The 22,597-nt window shown below is 48.9% G+C and overlaps 1 protein-coding gene across 1 annotated transcript in view; it reads left to right on the top strand.

The window, feature by feature from the left end:
- Positions 1 to 22,597, top strand: part of BCAR3 (BCAR3 adaptor protein, NSP family member) — a 116,594-nt gene that overhangs the window by 36,231 nt on the left and 57,766 nt on the right. The window lies entirely within an intron of this gene.

Genomic DNA, 22,597 nt, shown 5'->3' with positions numbered 1-22,597 from the left:
GTGATTGGACTTTGCGATAGGATTATGTAAATCAGAGGAGCTCTCGGAAAATCACTCTGTGATATGCTTCAGAAATTCAGTGTCTCCCACAGCAGTCCCAGCCAGGCTACACTCAGCATGGACACCCTCGACTGCTTATCGAAAAACTTGGTCTTGTCTTTTTGCAAAAGCCTGACCTTCTGAAAGACCTGGGGCATTTTAGGGTGGCTGTTTTAGTGTCGTCTAAGTGACTGCAATGCCTTCATATGTGTCAGCTGTGGTGAGTGGAGCCATATCGCCCAGGAGATGCCCAGCTCGGCGGCGGCGCCCCAAGCTGCTCCCTGTGGGCTCGTGCAAGTGTGCTGAAGACAACTTTCCCCACGTCAGTTCTGCGCCTGTTCAGTGGTGTGTCTGCGTCCTCCTGAATGTGAATGCACCAGAGTGTTTTGGGTTTTTTTCTTTCTCTCTCATGCGGTCCTTGGTTGCAAGGGTGGGCAACCTTTTTTTCCAGCTAAGGGTCATTTGTATATTTATAATGTCAGTTGCAGGCCATACAAAATTATCAGCTTAAAAATTAACCTCAGGCAGAACGATTGAAATTCAAGTCCCACCTGCCATTGCCTTGGCAGGGCCAGGCATTCCCCAGCTGTGGTAGAGGGATGGATTTGGGATTTGTTGGGCCATTGTGGATGTTTTCATTGCCCTCCATGGGCTGTAAAAGTGTGTCCATAGAGGGCCTTTGACCCAGGGGGACCCAGGGTCCGGCTTCTTGGGCCAGCTCAGGCACTTGGTGGCATTTCTAAGACTTGGCTGCCCTTTGGAGCCTGGCTGGCCTCCTGTTGGTGCCAGCCTGTGCCTTGCATCTAGAAGGTAGTTGGAGATAAATCCAGGGAGGTAAGAGCTGTGTATAAAGTGGGGTGCAATCTGGTCCCCTTGGCTTTGAGCAGCATCTTCCCTACCATTTGCTGGAGCACGCCTTGCCTCTTGGGCATGGAGAAAAGTAGAAGTTCTATGTGGTATTGCATCATGAAGGCCCTTCCAGTGGGTCACCTTCAGGGTTGGAAAAAAATAGGAATCTGGATGTCAGATTTTTCTGGATTTCTTGTAACCCCAGAATGGAGGGCTGCCTGAACCCGGCCAGAGTCCCGTCTGGGCAGTGGAAGCACCCATGTGGCCTGCAGGCAGCCCTAATGCTATCAGCAGCTCTAGCCCCAGGTCTCCTGCTGTCTTTCCGCGTAGCTCTTGTCCCTATCAGGACACTTTCTGACCATCTTCACCAGTTTTCTTAGTGCCCACAGAGAAGACAGAGGCCTGGGGCTGGGGGAGGCAAGGCACCGAGGCTGACCCCATAGGTAGTAGGACTGTGGAACTGCAGTGTTGTGGTGGGGGAAGAGCATCCGGAGAGAGAAAGGGTCCAAAATTCGGTTCTGTGCAGTTCATGTTCTGAGTCCCTGGCATAGCCATGGAGTGTGCATTGCTGCACATTTACAAAGCACCCAAGCGGCCGGTTCCTGGGCTGCCTCACTGGGAGGGGTCCTCCCCTTCGTGTGCAGTGAGGGGAGACCTAGGGGGCCGTTCCCTCACCTGTGCAGCAGGCTGGCCTCCTGCTGGCCCTTCCCGCAGCACTCAGACCAGTGTGATGTTTGCACGGGATAGGACAATTCATTGCAGATCTCAAAGTAGCCCAGGGATTTGGGTATCTTCTTCCTCACTGTCTCTTTCATTCTGGCCCTGAGAGAGCAGAGTCTTATCTTTCCTTTTTCTATTACTTGTTCCTTGTTTTTTCAGCTTTCTCCCCTTCTCTTCCACCATTCCCCATAGTAGCTCAAAAACATTATGATTTGGAAAGTCTGATTTTAACTGTTTTTGCGTTATCCTGAAGTCCTTCGTTCAGATCAAGTAGAATGGGAGCTGGTGCTATGGCGTAGTGGATTAAGCTGCTACCCGCGCTGCCGGCATCCCATATAAACATTGGTTCAAGTCCCTGCTGCTCTGCTTCCAATTCAGCTCCCTGCTAGTGCACCTGGGTAAGCACCAGAAGATGGCCCAAGTCTCTGGACCCCTGCTACCCATGTGGGAGACCCAGTTGGGGTCCAGGCTCCTGGCTTTGGCCTGGTCCTGCCCTGGCCATTGTGGTCATTTGGAGAATGTGTGTGTCTTCCTCTCTGTAACTCTGCCTTTTAAACAAACAAATTTTTTAAAAGATTTATTTATTTACTTGAAAGAGTTACACAGAGAAGGAGAGGCTTAACATACTGTATCTTCCATGTGCTAGTTCACTCCCCATTTGGCCGCAATGGCTGTAGCTGTGCCAATCTGAAGCCGGGAGCCATGAGCTTCTTCCAGGTCTCCCATGTGGTTGCAGGGGCCCAAGGACTTGGGCCGTCTTCTACTGCTTTCCCAGGCCATAGCAGAGAGCTGGACCGGAAGTGGAGCAGCCAGGACTTGAACTGGCACCCATATGGGATGCCAGCACTGTAGGAGGCGGCTTTACCCGCTATGCCACAGCGCCAGCCCCAGTAAATCTTTTTTTAAAAAAAAGAATTAAAGAGAGAGGGGAGAGACAAAGAGAAAGCTCTTCCACTCACTGTTTCACTCCCCAAATGGCCACAATGGCCAGGATTGGGCCAGGCCAAAGCCAGGAGCCTGGAACTCCACCCTGGTCTCCCCCATGGGTAGCAGGGGCCACCGCACTCCAGCCATCTTCTGCTGCTTCCCCGGATATATTAGTGGGAAACTGGATCAGAAGCAGAGCAGCCAGTTCTTGAACTGGTGCTCACATGGGATGCTGGCATCACAGGTGGCAGCTTAACACACTACATCACAACGCCGGCCCCATAACTCTGCCTTTCAAATAAATCTTTTTAAAAAAAAAATCCATTTTCTCACTGTAAATGCAGGAAAACATTGCTTCCAGACTGGAAAACGGGAGCCTCTGTGGCAGTTCTGCTTTCCTGCCGCTGTTTACTTTGTCATTAATGACTTTGGTGAGTGGTGCGTAGCTCTGGAATGTTCCTCCGCGTTCTGAGCATACCTTACCCTAGATAAAGCCAACCTGTTGTTGTAGGAGGAAACAGCTTTTAGAGGTGCAATAGTGAAGTGGAGTTCTGTCTGCTGGGCTGCTCTACCCACTTACTGCCCCCCTGGGCTGTGCTGAATTTTTCCTCTTCAGTAAGATATTTGTACTCTGTGTCCAGTGTCTTGGGCCTGTGTCAGGCAGTTGCCTAGAGAACTTGGGGAAACAGTTGCACTGAGCGTCAGTAATGGAGACGCCCAGTGGCTGTCCAGCCGGGGATCCAAGTTCCAGTCCCCCAGCGCAGGATCCGGGTCCCCGCCGGCAGTGTGGCCTTGGAGTTCATACCACGTGCTCTGCAGGAGTCCCCTCTTCCCCACAACCAGAAAACCTTGAGGCGGGGCAAGTGCTCCTGCCAGCTGGACGTTTTTAGGATTCTCTATAACTGTCTAGGCTAGAAGGGAAGGTTTTTGTTTTTTAAGCTGGTTGTAAGGAGTTCTTAATTATGCTGGTACTCTCGATTGTCAAATTGCTGTATGGACTGGAGCAAGGGTAGCATTTCCCGTGTCTTAGAAATTAAGACCAAGGACCAGACAGATGGTAACTGTCAACCCATGGAGTTTCCCGGGCAGAAACAAGTCCTTCTGCCTCTGTGATCCACTGTTGATCCACTTTGTGACACCCCCCACCCCACCCTTGAGCATGTGAAACCTTTTGTTTTTTCTCTTATCTTCCTTTTCATTTCTGTGCCAAAGCCACTTGGGGCACTGCCCCCGGACCAGGTTTTATAAATTTATATTCGATTATTTACTGTCTCCTTCCCCTTTATGTATCATTTTCTTTGAAACTGAAGACTAACTCCTTTCAGTCTTGTCACGTACACGCCTATGGCTCTTTCAGTGGATTTGTTTAGGGGAAGACACGATCAGCCAAGTGGGGCAGAGCCTGTGACTGGCCTTTAGAAGGCGCCCTCACTGTAGATTTTCCACTGTAGACTAACCGGTCCTTCGGAACAGTACATTGGAAAATGTAGCAACGGAGCGAAGGGAATCTGGGAGGCCTGTTGTTTTCACTGGAGCCCCGCAGGGAGTGGGCAAGTGCTTTCGCTGGGGCTGGCTGTGAACAGCACGATGCCTGCCCGCGTACAAAGGGCTGCTCCCTGGGAGAGCGTGGTCAGGAAGCAGCCTGGGATGCAGCCTTTGTTCTCGGGAGGCTCCTAGTGAGAACGGATACCTTCTTTCTTTAGTAGTGAGCCCTCCAAGCCCTCTGAGCTCACCTTGCAGGTTAGAAGAGAGGACCAGCGTGGGGCCCAGAGCTCGTGGCCTCCACCTATGCTGCAGTGTGGAGGAGCCCAGAGCGGTCATTGCGTCCAGATGGCTCCTTCCCGGAGGTCCTGCAGACCATGCAAAGCTCAGATCTCAGCACGGCCTTTCCTGCACTGGCTGGTGAGGCCTTAGGTCACCCAGCAGACTCAAAGAGGAGTAATTATGCGCATTCCAGCGCCAAGAATAAGTGCCCTGGCTGTTGGTAGGGAAGGGGCTCCCCTTTTGTGCTCAAGATGGCTGCAGCCATGGTCACGGTTAAATAGCTGTCTTTGAGGGGGAAAAAAAAAAACTTTTTCTCCCAGCAGGAAAACAGGCCAGCCTGCTCTGAATTAGCCAGCTAACAAAGTCCTGAGAGGGACTTACAGAAACAATGGCACGCTGTCCATCCCGTGAGATTTTAGCAAGTCGCATGGACTGAATAATGGCCCGATGGGCTGGCTCTGCAGGTTTTTGCCTGAGTGTGCACATCCGCAGGGCCAGCGCCATCCCCCTGGGACCAGGGATCAAACGCTGCCAGTGGTGAATGTGAAACAGCCCTGGCTCCCTCCGGCCCGCATTCAGAGGGAGGAGAGGAGCTCCCAGCCAACTTCTCCCACTCGTGCCAAGAAAGCATTCCCTGCAAATATTCTTGGGAGGTTTTGTGCACCGAGGCAGCGTGGGAAGACAGAAGAATAGGCGTGGAGGACAGTCCCCATTCAGGGCGTCTTACCCTCCAGTCTGCAAGAATGTGGCCGTTTGTAAGAAGTCAACCCTTATGGAAACACGTGTGTGTACTGAAGTCTGGGTGTGGCTGACTGCTTAGCTGGAAAAAACTGGGAACAACCCAAATGTCCTCCCACCGGTGGCTCACTGTAGAGCGCCTTTACAGTGGCATACTATTGAGCCATGAAAAGGGACCAGCTGCCGACACACACAGAAATGTGGACGCATGTCACATACACTGAGCTGTGCAAAAGTAGACCCTGTCAAAGGGCCTCACCCTAGCTCAGAGTGGCGGAAAATAAATCAGCAGTTGAGAAAGGAGCAGGGAAAGAGACCCAAGGCAAAAGGGAAATTTGGGGGATGAGGGGGAAAAAAAACAAAACCCTTGGTGGTGGGGATAGTTACGCAGAGTCGTGGTTTTTGTCGACTCCTGGAGTCGCACTGGCTGGGCTGACTCCGGTTGGTGCAGGTTATTCGCAGTAAGCTCGGCTTTAGAGAGGAAGCTAACGGGGCTTAGCTCCAGGCTCTGCCTCCTGACCTCAGTCCCTGGGAGACAGCAGTGGTGGCGGACGTCCTTGGGTTTCTGCTACCTGCATGGGAGAACTGGATTGAGTTCCTGGCTCCCAGCTTTGCCCCCACCCCACCCCCAGCTGTTGCAGGCATTGGGAGAGTGAACTGGTAGAGAGAGCTTTCTCTTTTTTCTCTCAAAAAAAAAAAAAAGTTAAGGCAAGACCAAAGCTTGTACTTTACTCCTTAGTTACTGGCCCTCATAGGGGAAGTTTTCAGTTCTGAGATGGGCCATGTTGGTGAGGCCAGACCTGTGATCAGAAGGAGAAAGTGCTGAGCGTGCTGGTTTTCGATTGCGTGGACTCACTTGTTCAACACATGGTGTTAGGCAAATAGCACGTGTTTGTCCTTGCTCTGCCAGGTCAGGCCAGGTGGAGGACAGTGTTCTTGCCCAAGACGGTAGCAGCGGGAAGGGAAAGATAATACCCATTTTACTGGGTAAATTAATGGATCCAGGTGAGGGAGAGGAAGTTGAGGGAAATTCCAGACCACACGGGGGCCTGACGTCTTGCCAAGGCTTCAGGGAGGCCAGGAGCTTTCCACTTGGACAGCTTGTAACCACGATGACATTAAATTCCCAGGTACTTAAGGCTCTCTTTACACCAGAGCGTCACCTCCGGCCCACCAGCTGCTTTTGTGTGGTGCACAAGCTAAAAATGGATCGCATGTTTTGAAATGTTTTCTTTTTTTAAGTCAAACATTGAATAACAAAATCACCTAAAAGTTAAATTTTGATGTGCGTACGTAAAGTGTGTTAGAACACAGTCACGCCCACTTGTCCACAGACTGCCTGTGGCTGTGCTCACTGTGGACTGAGTCTCTGTGACAGGAGGGCCACAAAGCCTCCCACAAGCCTTTACACTCAGGGGTAGGGAACATCCAGCCTGTGGGCCACAGAAGGGCCGCGAAATCGTGTGATCGGCCTTGCCAAGGCAACTGCAGGTGAGACTTGCAATTCGGTGACACCATAGCAGGCTGATTTTGAAGCTGACCTCTTTGCAGTGGCCCTTGGTGGAGAAGGGGCTTCCTGCGCCTGCTGCGGGCTGCTTGCCCCTGCCTCCCCGGTGAGGGGTAGCAGGCTTTCACCAGAACACCCCATCTTTCCATGCTGCTGGTCCCTGCAGCCGAGTCGCCTTGAACTCGCCCTGGTGACATGGCGATGAGACCTTGTGCAAGTGTTGTGATCTTGCACAATCACAGAGACAGTGCTGTCGCAACACCGTGCAGCATGGGGCTGCGCTCTGTGCCTGGTGGGCTCCGAGCGCCATCTCTCCTGCTGATTGGTCGCTGCTGGTATCTTCAGCTCCCCTGAATGATAGGGTACTTGAGCGCCCACGCCCCTGTCTGGGGCTGCTCTGGGTGGCTCCTCAGGCCACGCGGAGCTCTGCCGGCATAGCCACACACGATTTTGCTCACATCCCCCAGAGAAGTGAATTCTCCTTGGGCCTTCTGAGCCTGACATTTGGAGACAGTCAAACCTGGAGCTGCCCTCTGAAGGCACTCAGAGGGGCCTGGTCTAGCCCAAGAGAGGAGTAAGGCCAGGTTCGCTCTTTGTGTGATTTGCATTCTGTGCTGTTGGCTTCAGCCTGGAAGCTGAGACACTGTTCTCTCCAGCTTGAGTAACAGAGTCTTCTGAGACCTCAAACAGAATGAGAGGTGGCGAAGAGACTAGAAATCTAACAGGCAAGCAAGAATTAGAACTGTCGGGGCCGGCGTTGTGTCATCCTGGGTAACACTACCACCTGTGATGCCGGTGTCCCAGATGGGCACTGGTTCATGTCCCAGTTGCGCCACTTCCTGTTCAGCTAATGGCCTGGGACAAGTGATGGAAGGTGGTCCAAGTGCCACGACGTGGGAAACCTGGAGGAAGCTCCAGGCTCCTGCCTTCCACCTTGCCCAGCCCCGGCCATTTTGGTCACCTGGGGAGTGAGCCAGCAGATGGAAGCTCTCTGTTTCTCTCCCTCTCTCTGTAACTCTTTCAAATAAATAAATCTTAAAAATAATAATAATTGGGCCGGCGCTGTGGCTTAACAGGCTAATCCTCCGCCTTGCGGCGACAGCACACCGGGTTCTGGTCCCTGTTAGGGCGCCGGATTCTATCCTGGTTGCCCCTCTTCCAGGCCAGCTCTCTGTTGTGGCCCGGGAAGGCAGTGGAGGATGGCCCAAGTCCTTGGGCCCTGCACCTGCATGGGAGACCAGGAGAAGCACCTGGCTCCTGGCTTCGGATCAGCGCGATGAGCAGCCACAGCGGCCATTGGAGGGTGAACCAATGGCAAAAAAGGAAGACCTTTCTCTCCGTCTCTCTCTCTCTCACTATCCACTCTGCCTGTTCAAAAAAAAAAAAAAATAATAATAATAATTGGAACTGTCACTGTGACCCCACTCAAGCTCTGTAATTGGACTTCAGATGCAGGACGCCCTCCACCCCTCTGCCTTTTACACCCTCTCCTGCCTTCCCTGCCCACCGTGCCCCACCAGCCTGGCCGTCCTTACTGCTCTGGGACTTCTACTGCCCTTGCCGAGACGGCCCCTCAGAGACAGCAGCTGAGTGGTTTGGAGTTAGGGTGCTATTGTGAGTTGAATTGTGTCCCCCTAAAACATATGTTGAAGTCTTAAAGAAAGTGTCAGTGTGGTGTTGTTTGGAAATAGGTCTAAGTGGAGACCTTGCTGCCCAATGACTGGTGTTCTTATAAGGAAAGAGGAATTTGAGCACAAACACCCAGGGAGGACACGATGCGATGAGAGAGGCTGAGATCGGAGGGCCACGTCTATAAGCCAGGGACTCCAGCAACCTCCAGCGGCGAGGAGGACCCGGCCCTGGAGCCTCCAAATAGGGCTTGACTCTGCTAATGCAGGCCAAGCATCCCCGGTCCCAAAATCCGAGACCCCAAATCCAAAACTTTCTGAACACTGACATGATGCCACAAGTGGGAAATCCCACGTCATGGAACTTTGTTTCATGTAGAAAATCATTAGAAATATCGCCTAAAGTTTCCTCAAGGCTGTGTGTGTGAAGTGTGCATGAGACATAAATGAACTGCATGTTTAGACTTGGATCCCATTCCCAAGGTGTCTCATTATGAACATGCAAATGTTCCAACATCTGAACAAATGCAGAATCTAGACACTTCTGATCTCATTTCAGATAAGGATACTTGCCCCGTGCTTTGGGTGCTGGCCTCCGAACTGGGAGAGAAGCCGTTTCTGTCTCAGCACCCACACCTGTGCTGATCAGGCTGTGACAGTCCTGGGAGGCCCGTGACGACGCAGAGCCCCATCTTGGCCAGGTGTTGGCTGTGTGACCTCAGGCAAGCTCCTGAAATTCCCTGCAGCCCAGTTTCCTTAACAGCAAATGAGAGGACTGGGGAACTGATCAGCTGGCGTGTGCTGAGGTCTTTGCCCAGTGCTGGGCGTGCAGCCGGCACTCAGCAAGTGCTGGTTTAGTGACCAGGACTGTCAGTACTCTGGCTTTCTGCGTGGCTGGCTCCGCTTGACTCAGATGTTGCTGCCTCGGAAAGACCCCTGGCCTTCCCGGGAAAGGCAGCTTCTGGGTCCCTGGCTACTGGCTAGCCTTCGGCCCACATTTTGTCTGTTCACTTAAGAAAAACCCTCCCACTAGATTCTGAATCCTGAGGGTGAAGACCTTACCTCATCCTCTTTTAAAAATTTTTTAAAAGATGTATTTGTTTTTATTTGAAAGAGAGAGAGTCGGAGAGATTGATTGATCGATCTTCCAGCCTCTGGTTCACTCCCCCAGATGGCTACAACAGCCAGGACTGGGCCAATCTTAAGTCAGGAGCTTCTTCTGGGTCTCCCTCGTAGGTGCAGGGGCCCAAGCACTTGGGCTATCTTCTGCTGCCTTCCTAGGTGCATTGGCAGGGAGCAGGATCAGAAGTGGAGCAGCCAGGACACAGAGGAGTGCCCAAATGGGATGCTGGCTCTGCAGGTGGCGGCTGCTACGCCCCGGTGCCGACTCCTCCCTTGTCCTCTTAATAAATAGTTGTGGCTGATGGACCATGGGCAGCCAGATGCAGGGAGCATCCAAGTTGAGGGAAGGAGTTTGCTTCAAAGTCTACATTTCCCAAAGCAGGTAACACTGACAGCTCACCAAGTTTGCCGGAAAGTCTTCAGTGTTTTTATTTCAAGACACGGAGGAGGGTCCCACACCTAACCTTCATTTCCCAACTGTTGTCACCTGAGATCCTCACTGTTTAGGCAGAGATTCTGGAAGGCTGTGTGGCTAACACAGAAGATCTTGTTACCAACTGTAGGGACCAGGAGTGGGAGTCTGACCTAGTGGTTAGATACCAGTTGAAACACCTGTGTCCCACATTGCAATGCTTGAGTTCAATCCCTGGCTCTGGCTCCTGACTCCAGCATTCCTGCTAATGTGGGCCCTGGCAGATAGCAGGTGATGGCTCCGGTAGTTCCAGCCACTCAGGTGGGAGCCCTGGATTGAGTTCCTGGCTCCCAGCTTCACCTGGCCTAGCCCCAGCTGTTGCAGACATTTGGGAAATGACCTCTATCTCTCATTCTCTGTCTCTCAGAACAACAGTAATAGCAACCAAGATGTGTAGAAACCCTCAATGACGTAACTCTGAAACACCCAGATGAGAGGCCAGGATTTTTAGTACATGTAGGAATTGTTTGCTGTTGTACGCTGCCCTCTAGTGGTAATGAAGTATCACAACTGTGCTGCTTTTGGCCATAATTCAGTTTCTAAATATTCTGGAAGCTATATTTGCATTGTTCAAAAAGGCAGGAAGTTGTTTCAGTGGCTTCCACTCATAACTATCAAGACTTTTTTTAGAAAAAGATTTATTTTATTTATTTGAAAGAAAGAGTTACAGAGAGGTAGAGACAGAGAGAGAGGTCTTCCATCCACTGGTTCACTCCCCAGATGGCCGCAACGGCTGGAGCTGTGCTGATCCAAAGCCAGGAGTCAAGAGCTTCTTCCGGGTCTCCCACATGGTTGCAGAGCCCCAAGGACTTGGGCCATCCTCTACTGCTTTCCCAGGCCATAGCAGAGAGCTGGATTGGAAGAGGAGCAGCCGGGACTAGAACCAGAGCCCACTTGGGATGCTGGCGCTTCAGGCCAGGGCTTTAACCCGCTGTGCCACAGCGCCGGGCCCTATCAAGGCATTTTGTTACCAGAATTAAGTGTCTGATGTTCTTGAATAAAGAGCTTTGCAGTGCTGTGATCTATATGTAGACTTTGGGGCAGAGGGATTGGCATTTGGCCTGAAGTTTTACCAGTGGTACCCAAGAAGTTTCCTTGGAAGAACTTGCAGTTGGGTTATGATTAGACAGCTAAAATCAAACTGGCAGCGTGGCGGGAAGGATGCTGATGGGAAAGTTCCACATATGGAGGGCCATGTGTGCCCGCGCTGATGGAGCAGGAGGCAGCTTAGGGGAGCAGTCGGTATGCCCACATCTCTGGAGTAAAGAGTAAGGAAGCTTTGAGTGTTCTTGGAAAATCCCAGAAGGTGGTTGAGTTGTTAAGAGAACCAGAAGCCTGGGTTTGGAAAGAATTCTTTTTTATTGCTTGACAATTGCCAGAATAATATTTAACTCCATACTGCTTTTTTTCACTGGATATCTTTTATACTAAATATGTAGCTCTACTTCCTCCTCTTGAGTGGCTAGCCAATATTCCATTGTGTGAAATTCAGTTGTATCTAACCAATTCTCTACCTACACTGGTTTTTTTTTTTTTTTTTATGTTCTATTAAAAAGAATTCTGGAGTTGGAACATAGTCAACAAATACAAGTTTCCTTTTTTTTTTTTTAAGATTTATTTATTTATTTATTTGAAAGAGTTGCAGAGAGAGAGGAGAGGCAGAGAGGTCAAGAGAGAGGTCTTCCATCCGCTGGGTTAATCCCCAGTTGGCTGCAATCACCGGAGCTGCGCCAATCTGAAGCCAGGAGCCAGGAGCTTCTTCTGGGTCTCCCATGTGGGAGCAGGGCCCAAGGACTTGAGCCATTTTCCACTGCTTTCCCAGGCCATAGCAGAGAGTTGGATCGGAAGTGGAGCTGCCAGGACTCGAACTGGCGCCCATATGGGATGCCTGTACTACAGGTGGAGGCTTACCCACTATGCCACAGCACTGGCCCCCAAACACAAGTTTCTTATCTCCTGTGTGCTGGCCACTGTTCCAGGGGCTGAGGATGCCGTCCCAGGGAACAAACCCACATCCCTGCCCCCATGGATTTATTTTCCAGGGGTGGGAGCAAGGAAGCCAATAAGAAGATCCATAGGGCCGGCATTGTGGCACAGTGGGTTATTATTTTTTTATGCTTTATTTGTTTGAAAAACAGAGTGACAGAGAAAAAGAGAAGTAGACAGAGACTTCAGTCCTCTGATTTACCCCCCAAATGCTGGTAACAGCTAGAGTTGGGCCAGGCCAAAGCCAGGAGCCTGGAACTCTGTCTTGGTCTCCCACAGGGGTAGAAGGTACTCAACTATTTGAGCCATCACCTGTTGCCTCCTAGGGTGTGGATTAGCAGGAAACTGGATCAGAAGTGGAGAACACAGGTACTCCAAAATAAGATACAGACATCCCAAGTAGCATTTTTCCCCCAGAAACATTTTATTTAAGGAATATAAACTTCACACACATTATAATTACAACTTTAGAACAGGCTGATTCTTCCCACTGTACCTATCCTCCCATCCCTCTTCCTCCTCCTCCTATTCCCACTCTTATTTTTTATTAAGATCTATTTTCAATTAACTTCATACACTTATGATTAACTCTGTTAAGAGTTCAACAAATAGTATGAAAAAACTCTTCCTCAACAGTCGAGACTGTTCAAAGTCATTGCTTCTCAGTGTCAATTTCACTTCTATAGATTGCCTTTTAGGTTAGTTATCACATGTCAGGGATAACATATGGTGTTTGTCCTTTTGACACTGGATCATTTCACTAAGTATGATGTTTTCTAGTTTTGTCCACTATGTTGCAAATGACTGGATTTCACTTTTTTTTTTTAGCCACTATGTAGTATTCCATGGTTTATGTATCCTATAATTTCTTTATCCAGTCTTCAGTTGACACACATTTGGGTTGATTCCATATTTTAGCTATTGTGAATTGAGCTGCAATAAACATGGGGATATAGATAACTCTTTAATATGCTGATTTCATTTCCCTTGGGTAAATTCCCAGGAGTGAAATGGCTAGATCAAATGGTAGGTCTATATTCAGATTTCTGAGGTACCTCCATACTGTCTTCCATAGTGGCTTTACCAGTTACAGTCCTACCAACAAAAACTGGGTACTTTTTTTCCCCACATCCTCACCAGTTTTTGTTGTTTGATGATTTCTGTATGAAAGCTATTCTTCTATGACCCACTGTTCATTCAGGAGCATGTTGTTCAGTCTCTGTGTGTTTGCATATGTTCTAGAGATTCCTGAGTTGTTGATTTCCAGCTTCATTCCATTATAATCAAAGATGTTGGTATGATTTCAATTTTTTTGAATTTGCTGAGACTTGCTTTATGGCCTAGCACGTGGTCAATGCTAGAAAAAGTTCCATGTTCTGGTGGGAAGAATGTGTATTCTGTGACTGTAGTATAGAAAGCTCTGTAGATACCTGTTAGGTCCATTTGATCTGTAGTGTTGATTAACTCAGTTGTTTCCTTGCTGATTTTCTGTCTGGTTGATCTGTCCATTGCTGAAAATGGGGTACTGAAATCCCCCATTACTATTGTATTAGAATCTATGTCTCCCTTTAAATCCCTTAACATTTCTTTTAAATAACCAGGTGCTCTGCAGTTAGGTGCATATACATTTATAATAGTCACATATTCCTGTTGAATTGATCCCTTAATCATTACATAGTGCCCTTCTTTGTTTCTTTTAATGGTTCTTGTGTTAAGGTCTATTTTGTCTGATATTAGGATGGCTACATCAGCTCTTGGTTTCTGTTACTGTGGAATATTATTTTCTATCGTTTAACTTTTAGTCTGCATGTATTCTTGTTGGTGAGATGTGTTTCTTGTAGGCAGCAAATGGGTTTTGTTTTTTAATCTATGCTGCCAGTCTGTATCTTTAACTGGAGAGTTAAGGCCATTTACATTCAAGGTGACTATTGATAAGTAATGACATTGCCCTGCCACTTTCCTATAAATATTCCTATTGTTTATTTTGGATTTCCTTTGTGCTTTTACTGGGAGATTTTCTGCTTTCACCTTCTTTCATAGTGATGACCATGTTTCTGTGTTTCTATGTGTAGTACATCCTTGGCATTTTTTGTAAGCTTGGATGGGTGGTGACAAATTCTTTCAATTTCTGTTTGTAATGGAAGGTCTTTTTTAAAATATTTATTTATTTATTTGAAAGTGAGAGTTGCACAGAGAGAGAGAGGCAGAGAGAGATAGGTCTTCCATCTGATGGTTCACTCCCCAATTGGAGGCAGTGGCTGGAGCTGTGCTGGTCCAAAGCCAGGAGCCAGGAGCCTCCTCTGGGTCTCCCACGCAGTGCAGGGGCCCAAGGACCTGGGCCATCTTCTGCTTTCCCAGGCCACAGCAGAGAGCTGGATTGGAAGTGGAACAGCCAGGATTCAAACTGGCACCCATCTGGGATGCTGGTGCTTCAGGCCAGGGTATTAACCCATTGTGCCACAGCGCCAGCCCCTAATGGAAGGTCTTTATTTCACCTTCATTCATAAATGAGAGCTTTGCAAGGTACAGTATTCTGGATTGACAGTTTTTTCTCTCTTATGATTTGGAATATATCTCCCTCCATTCCCTTCTATCTTGTAGGGTTTCTGATGAGAAGTCAGCTGTGAGTCTAATTGGAGATGCTCTGAAAGTAATCTGGCATTTCTCTCCTGCACATTATAGAATCTTTTCTTCATGTTTCACTGTAGAGTTTGATTGTAATGTGTCGTGGTGAAAATCTTTTCTGGTCATGTCTATTAGGAGTTCTTTGTACTTCTGTTCTCAGATGTCCCTTTCTATCTCTGAATTGAGGTTTTTTGTAATTATTTCACTACAAAGGCCTTCTAATCCATACTCTCCACACCTTCAGGAACTCCTAATTCCCGTATGTTGAGTTGTTTGATAGTATCCCATAGATTCCCCCCAACACTGTTTTGTAGTTTTCTGATTTCTTGGTCTGACTGTAAAATATGCAGTGATTTGTCTTCTAACTGGGATATTCTTTCTTCTGCTTCACTGAATCTGTCCTTAAGGCTTTCCACTGCATTTTTTATTTGTTCTATTGAATTCTTCATTTCTAAGATTTCATTTTGATTTCTCTTTAAGATCTCAATTTCATGAGAGAAATTTTCTTTCATGTCATGTATGGATTTCATTAGTTCATGGATTTGCTTCTGATTACTTCTAAGTAATCCTATCAGGTTTTTGAATTCCATTTCTGGCATTTTGTTAGTCTTTCATATTCTAATATTGAAGTGTTGTGTTCTTTTGGAGATATCACGTTGTCTTCCTTATTCTTGTTTTTTGAGTTGTTGTGTTTATTATTTGGCATTTGTGGAGATACTTGTTGGTTTCTTTTTTTGTTTTGTTTTTTTCCTGGTGATGGCTTTTATCTTTGGACTATGCCCCTGTGGCTTAGTGGAGTGTCCGGTTTTTTCAGGGAATACCTAGAGGCGTGTGGTGGGTGTGGCCAGGGAGCTCTGATAGGTGGTCCAGGGTGACACCCAGGTTGGTCGTGGTAAATCTCTCTCTCTCTCTCTTTTTTTTTTTTTTTTTTTTTTTTATCAGAAGGGATGTTTGTTCTGCTCTGTTGGTGTAGTTCTCTTGCTCACCTTCTCTCCTCAAAAGAGACCAGTGCCTGGACGCCAGCCCCAGTGGGTACAGTATTCATCTGTGCTGCCACAAGAACCACACAAGGGAACTGTGCAGTCCTCAGTGTAAGCACGGATCCCACACCAGTGACCCTCACCTAGGAATCAGGGAGCCCTGAGCGTGTGGAGCCATCCACAAAGACTGCCCAAAGTCCCAGCCACACCCTGCAGCCTCCAACACAGCCACAGTGTTATCACAGTCCCAGTACACAAGGCTCCCACAGTCATGAGCACCCAGCCCCCTGTCAATTTGCCCAGCCAGACTCAAGCATCTCCTCTTGGCTGGTTGCTGGGCTCGAGGACATGAGCTGGCGCTGCTGTTATGTATGTCCAAATGGCTCCTGCCTTCTCTCAGCTTGATAAAGGACACCGGTGCTGGGTGCTCGGGAAAAGACAAATGTGCCCCCTTTTTTCCCTCCTCTAGGTTGACAGGTACACTGTCCCCCATAGAACTTCAAGCCAGACTCACGCCACGCTCTTCTCACAGCTTTAGTGCCCGTGGCTTGGGCTGCTGCAGACTGGTCTCACCTCTCTGCAGAGCTGGTGCTGAGGCTCTCTACTGGGGTCCTGAGTAGTGTGCGTCTACACCCCCCACGTAGATCTACAGTATCCAATTTGCGTGGAGTTTCCTCTGTCATTTTCTCTCTAATACTTCCCTGAGATTGCACTCTCTCCACATTTTTAAAACAAGTTTCCCCTAGACTAGAGCATTAAGCTCCCTCCCTATTCTGCCATCTTTGTGTAGCAGGTTAAAGCTCCTGGCCTGCAGCGCCAGCATCCCATATGGGCTCTTGTTCATGTCCCAGCTGCTCCACTTCCAATCCAGCTCCCTGCTAATGTGCCTGGGAGAGCAGCAGAAGATGGCTGCACCCATGTGGGGAGACCCAGAAGAAGCTCCTGGCTCCTGACTTCAGATTGGCCCAGTTCTGACCATTGCAGCCATTGGGGGAGTGACCCAGCAAATGAAAGACGTGTGTGTGTGTGTGTGTAACTCTGTCTTTTAAATAAATAAAATTTTTTTTAAAGGAAATCCATGTTAGTCATGCCAGGCAGACTTAGGGTAAAGAACTAGGGAGGCTGGGGTGAGGGGCATGGGGTTTTAGGTAGGGCAGCCAGGCCTCGCCAAGTTGGTGATTTTGAAGTGAGGGGACAGTCCTGTGACATCCAAGGGGGAGAGCAAGGAGCAAAGGCCAGGCTGGGAAGCCGGAACCTGGCTAAGGCACAAGGCGTCCAGAGGGACTTAGAGGAAGATGTCAGAGCAGCGGAGCTGGTGTGGGAGAGTGAAGGGGGTGAGGCAGGTGGCACGGGGCCTGTGTGCCCAGTTAGGGCTTCCAGTTTTTGCAGAGTGGCGTGGAGCATGACCTCAAGTTCACTTTGGCTCCCGTGTTGCTGGAAGACTGCAGAGGACAAGGGCAGAAGCAAGGAGATTGTGACTGCCAGATGAGAGACTCCGGTGGTTTGGACCTGCAGGAGCAGGGAGGCGATGAGCGGGGGGGAGGGGTGTTCAGAGATGCCTGTATGCCAGCCGAGCCAGCAGCGTTTCCTGGTCGTGAGGTGGGAGGAGAGTCGAGCACGGTTCTGGAAGGATGGTGTTGCTGTCAGCTGAGATGACTTGGTGTGCACATGTGTAAGAATTTCCTCAGGAGGCTGGCACTGTGGTGCAGCCGGTTAAGCCGCTGTCTGCAGTGCCAGCCTCCCTTATGGGTGCCGGTCCGAGTCCCAGCTGCTCCTCTTCCAATCCAGCTCCCTGCTGCTGTGCCTGGAAAAACAGTGGAGGATGGCCCAAGTGCTTGGGCCCCTGCACTCACGTGGTAAACCCGAAAGAAGCTCCTGGCTTCAGATTGGCCCAGCTTCAGCTATTGCAGCCATTTAGGGAGTGAACCAGCAGATGGAAGACCTCTCTGTAACTCTGCCTCTCAAGTAAATAAACAAACCTTAAAAATATTTATTTAATTTATTTGAAAGTCAGAGTTACAGAGAGGTCTTCCATCTGCTGGTTCACTCTCAAAATGACCATATCGGCTGAAGCTGGGTCATTTCAAAGCCAGGAGCCAGGAACCAGCAGCCTCTTTCTTCCAGGTCTCCCATGTGGGTGCAGGGGCCCAAAGACTTCTGCTTTGCTTACTATGCCACAGTGCCAGCCCCCACTTAACATTCTTAAAAAATAATTGAAAAGCTTATAAGCTTTTGTTATGTACATTATAGCTATTTATATTCATATTAGAAATTAAAACAGTCATTTCTGAGTATTTCATTATTTTTTATTTAATGAATATTTCATGTTTAATTTACTCATTTAAAATAACAAACCATTATATATGTAAATAAAAGGAGCTTATTCTTATAAATATTTTCTATGGCAAAACCAAATGTAGCAGTGAGAATGGTTGTGTTCTACATTTTTGCAAATCTCTTTAATGTCTGACTTAATAAAACATTAGCATTCAGTCCACTGTGGTATGTTGCTGGGCAGAACGCTAAAGAAAATCTGGCCTCACATACAAAAGTACTTTAGAAAATTCATGCATAAATGGAATTAAAAGATATGTTTATTTTGGTGCAAAAAAAATCTTGAAAATCTGTGCAGTTTTTCCATGAACTGTTTTTGAGGCTCTCTTGTAGATCAGTAGTTCTGAAAAGGAGAAGCATTTTAATAGCCTTTTGGACAATTATAGATATTTTCTTACTAAGTGGAATGTAACAAGTTCCTTAAAGGTTAACAAGTTCCATAAAGGTTAACGGGTTTGGCGTAGAGGTTAAATGCTACTTGGGAAACCCGCATGCTATGTCAGAGTGCTTGGGTTCCAGTCCTGGCTTTGCTCCCTGTTCCAGCTTCCTGCTAATGCACACCCCAGGAGGCAGCTGGTGATGATTTGAGTACGTGGGTCCCTGAGGCCCACATGGGGGTCCTGAACTGAGTTCCTGGGTCCTGGCTTCATCCCGGCCCAGCACCAGCTGTTGGGGACATATGGGAGTGAACCAGATTATGGGAAATAGTTTCTCTCTCTCTCTTCGCCTCTTGAATAAAATAAATGAAAAAAAATTTTTAAAGGTTACTTGCAATGTATAATCTGAAACCATATCAATTAACTTTTATTTTTACTCTGTTCTTGTAAAATCCATTGTTTTGTTTTGCAGTTTGAGTGGATCATTTTTACCCATGCATGATTGTGTACTATTATTTGAAAAATATTGGGTTACTGATGTACATAGATCTTGCAATGTTAGCACATTTCACTAGGCAATATCAAAAACACATTCGGTAATCTCACCACTGACTGCACCAGTAAAGTCGTTACAGTGTGGGACAGTGGTCAGCCTCACGGTGGTCAATACAAGTTTTCCAAAATTCTGGTTTGCACTTGAAAGCTCAAATTTGATTGTTGGCAACAAATTGTGTCAATTATTTTCCTTGAGGTAAGAGGTTTCCTTTTCAGAGATGTCTGCCAGAGAGAGACTCCCGTGCGAATAACCATAGTGGGCCCAACATTCTTTGAAGTGAATACAGTGTTCGGTGTTCCATGGAGAGCAGCGAGCTGAGCTCACCACGTTTCAGCCATGAGGTTGCTGCCCCAGTGGGGGCTGGGGACCTGGGCGTGGGGCTGGGTGCTGTCCACGTCTCACTCACACCTCTGCTCCAAGGCTGGCATTGAATCGAGGGAGGGATCCTCACTGCCCCACGGAGGACTTCTTAGGTGGAACCAGCTACTTTTCCTCATGTTCTCTGGGTCTCTAACGAGTACAGTTGGCCAACTCTGCTTGCTGCAAAGGCACCAACACTTTCTTTTTTTAAAGATTTATTTATTTATTTATTTGAAAGTCAGAGTTACACAGAGAGGAGAGAGGCGGGGGGGGGGGGGGTCTTCTATCCACTGGTTCACTCCCCAATTGGCCACAATGGCTGGAGCTGCACCTATCTGAAGCCAGGAGCTGGGAGCCTCCTCCGGTTCTCCCACGTGGGTGCAGGGGGCCCAAGGACTTGGGCCATCTTCTACTGCTTTCCCAGGCCACAGCAGAGAGCTGGATCAGAAGCGGAGCAGCCGGGTCTTAACCCAGCGCCCATATGGGATGCCAGCGTTTCAGGCCTGGGCATTAATCCACTGCACCACAGCGCCAGCCCCTGGCATCAACACTTTAAACTATCATTGCTCTTGCGCCATCAGTGTCGATGTGAGCCCAATCAGATGAGCCAGACAGGGTCTCTGGATTACTATGAACATAATTACCACCCCTTGGAGTCCCCGGAAGACCTCCGTGAGCCTGCAGACCACACTTGGAGCACTGCCAGCTCAGGATCCTCACTGCTTGCCAGCCTGAAAGCTGCACAGTTGCAGACTTCAAAGAATCCCTTACAAAAAATCCATGGTTTTTTTTTTTTTTCCTCTTTTTTTTTTTTAAATTCAGCTTACCCAACAATACACAGAAAGAAATGGATTATTGCTATAAAATGAGAAAAATAATTGAGAATCTCTTGTAGACATGTGGGTTCTCAGTGGCCCTATTCCTTACAAATTGGTGCACTGGGAAAAGCTCCAGGAAACCGTGGCTCTAACACAGCTGAGTTGCTGCTTGGGGTACACTGCGAAGAGCTGGGCCGGCGCCATGGCTGTTCCGCCCTGCTTGCTCCATGCGAAAGCTGTGAAAACACAGAGTGTGGGGAGGCCGAGGCCTGCTTCATGGCCGAGGCGCTCTGCTTGGATGTGCTAGCGCAGCGAAGCAGCGAATGCAGGGGAGGGGTGGCTTGACTTGGGGCCGGCTGAGAGGGAGCATCTCTCTGGCCCCTACACTTTGCTCCCTGTGTGGATTCACTGGCTGGGCTCCATCCTGTCCTTGCTGTGAGTGAAGATAAGGAGGTGTCAGGCCCCGAGAATGAGAACATGCTGTTTGGACCTTCGAGGCAATTTCCTTCCGAGCCCCGGCTCTCTCCAGATGGCATCTAATTGTTTCGTGAATGACCTCAGTGTCCAGGCTGCGGGCACCTGCTCTGCGAGGCCATTTCCCGTATTTATTAGCCTGTGGATGAGAGCTCACTCTATAAAGCCCTCATTCACACTCTCAAAAGAGCTTTTTGTGCAGAAGAAATGATAACGCGGATGGGCTGTTTCCTGTGGCCTCCAGTTCCAGTTAGGATCCTGATTTTTTTTCCCAGACCCAGGTGGGTGGGTATATCTCAGGCCCGGGGGTCTTTGTGGTCCAGCAGAGTCCATCCTGACCTGGTCTCCTGCCTCTGTCTGCTTGTGCTCTCTGCTGGAAATCAGCTTCTCTCGTCCCCTGGTCTCAGCAGGCACAGGTGCTGTGAGCCAGGAATTAGGTGTCCCGGGAACCCCTGCCAGGTAGGACCCAGTTTGAGAGAGTGGGATGACTCCCGGGGCTGACATGAGAGCCATGCCATCCCATTTTCAGGATCAGAGGTGTATCAGGCCGTACTTCTAAGTATCTCTGCCTATTTGGGGTACAGGTATAAATGTTGGCCCACGAGTGCTAGGTTTTGCAGAAGTGTTTTCTTTTTGAGTTCTTTCACATCCTGATGCAGACAGGAACGTGTCCCCCATGTGGCATGCCTTGCCTCTTGCAAATCTGATAAATGAGGTCTACGCCCCCAGCAGTGTGCAGGCCCACTTTTGCACCTCTTAGTTGTGAGGTGTTGGTGGACCCAAGGTTGAGAATCCCACTGCTAGCTCCCAGTGTCCTCTGGGCCCCTATCATTGTGCTGGGCATTGGGTGGCAGCGGTGAGTGAGTCGAGGGTCCTCAGGCCACCAGACAAGGCCACCAGTCATGTTCGTGAGTGCTTCAGTAGCTGCCCTTGGAAGACGTGGCCAGCTATCGGGGTCAACGGCAGCAGCGACAACAAAGGGCCTCACACATTCTGAACCAGGGTCTTGAACTCCTGCCAGGCTGCATCAACCCACCGACCCTCTAAAGAGAAAGTGGGGAAAGACTCGAATATAATTTGGGAGTGATGCCAATTGCCTGTCCTTTAACCTAGGAAGAAGCTATGAGTTGCCCTCCCAGGTAATTGTAGCTGGTGATGTTCATGTGGCTGAAGTAAGGAAAGGTCTCAGTCAATTTCCCTGAAGCAGGTCCCGTGGCTGTCCACGAGACAAATAACCTTTGGGGAAAATGCTCCAAGAGACAAAGAGGTGCTGTGGCCTGTGCAGGTCAGCTTGAGCATGCTGTTGGTCAGTGGCTCACTCTAGCCTGGGAGCAGTGCTGGTGTGGGAGCAGCACTCACACCCACACTCAGTGGCACAAGACATTCCAACTCCATGAATCCCCGGCCCTTTCCTGGAGGCGAATGCATGTCTGTCTTACCCTTGGAAACTCAGTTCCTGCATGGAAGTTTCTGGAGTAGGCTGGGAAACACCATTAATTCCCACTTGTTCCTGACATGTGCATGTACAACCCTCTCATTAATGGGTGTATAATGGATGTCTTCATGTAGCATCAGTTTACGTTGGCTCATTTTTAGCATTTCTCAGATATACGGATCACATCTGACCGCATAAACTCCGACAGAGCCCAGCACAGCGTGTCACATCTTGTCCTCCGGTTTTAATCTCACACTGATAAAGGGAGCCTGTGAACTCGAACTGATGACGTGAACTACTGCTGGGAAAGGCAGGGTGTGTGGTCGGGTGGATGATGACTCCTGGAAAGGAAAACATCTTCAGGACTCTCCTTGGGTCTCAGCACACCAACTCTACCCCTCGGATGTGCCCCGAGGGCGCGTGGCTCTGCTGCTTTAAGGCTCACGGTCTGGTTCACAGTCCAGGGGAGAGGAGCCCTCTCAGTTGCACTTTGACAGATCCTGGGGAGGGTCTCTGCTTGTCTCGGGCAGGTCACACATCCCTGTCAGTGCTCAGAATTCTGTTGGCTCCCTCACGTGTTACAAGGATGGATACACATGCTATCCAGTAAAGCTTTATACCAGTCTCCTCCTGAATTTTCAGGATCCAGAAGCTTATTAGGCCACGTTTCTAATCATCTCTGCCCATTCAGGGTGCAGATATAAAATGCTGGCACACAAATGCTAGGTTTTGCAGAAAAAAAAAATGTTTTTTAACCTTTCAAACCCAGACCCTTGCTTTCTGCAGCTTATCCCTGTTTCTGGGCTGGGTACCCGCTGCTTCACAGTTTGTCAGATCCCCCGCTGTCACAGAGAACAAGGGAGGTGTCTGTTAGCGCAGGAGGGGT

This window comes from Lepus europaeus, chromosome 5, assembly GCF_033115175.1.
Source record: "Lepus europaeus isolate LE1 chromosome 5, mLepTim1.pri, whole genome shotgun sequence".
In the NCBI taxonomy this organism is placed as follows: domain Eukaryota; kingdom Metazoa; phylum Chordata; class Mammalia; order Lagomorpha; family Leporidae; genus Lepus; species Lepus europaeus.
Note: the sequence above shows the minus strand (reverse complement) of the source record. Positions and strands in the feature narration are given on the sequence as shown.